Raw genomic sequence first — 687 nt, 5'->3', positions numbered from 1 at the left:
CAGCTCCCAGACTCTGCTCCTATAAAAAAAAAGCCAAGAGACTAGTGGACAACAATGGCCTGAATGCAAAATGTATTTTTAAATAACAATGTAACTGAATCTAAAAACAATAAACATACTTGCTCAAAGATTTTGCACTTTGGAAGCTGCTGAATTTAGCTTGTCAAATTACCAGCACATCAGCTGGTAATTTGACAAACTAGCCAAATCCATAATACTAACTTTTTTTCTTAATCTGAGTGAACTGATCCTTTGAACTTCTGGTCGTCAAGTAAATGCAAGATTCAGTGGCTCATTTTTGAATACTAATAAAGCTTGGTGTTGAACTAAATCTGCCATTTGTGCATTGTTAACAGCAGTTTCTGCTACACACACAAAAAATCTGCATTTAAAGTCTTGATTTGATGATTTTGATGATTTTGATTTGATTATTTGAATAAACGAAGCCAGGTCCAAGTTAATATGCCTCATCCCATTTAATCATTATTTTAGGTAATAATTTCTAGTTTAACTTTCCAAAAACCAGATCTCATGTCTGATTTAAAACTCAACCTCCAGCCTGTACTCCATGTCCCACTCATTCAGCAGCCACTGCAATCACATCACAACATTAACCCCTTTTGAAAATTCGCCAGCTATGCCAATGGGTAGTTCCATAGCAACAAGCATAATGCAAAGCTCCTTGCA

The sequence above is a fragment of the Morone saxatilis genome, unplaced genomic scaffold (genome assembly GCF_004916995.1).
Source record: "Morone saxatilis isolate NCDOM2014 unplaced genomic scaffold, NCSU_SB_2.0 Contig21, whole genome shotgun sequence".
NCBI lineage: Eukaryota > Metazoa > Chordata > Actinopteri > Moronidae > Morone > Morone saxatilis.
This window is presented reverse-complemented; position numbering follows the sequence as displayed.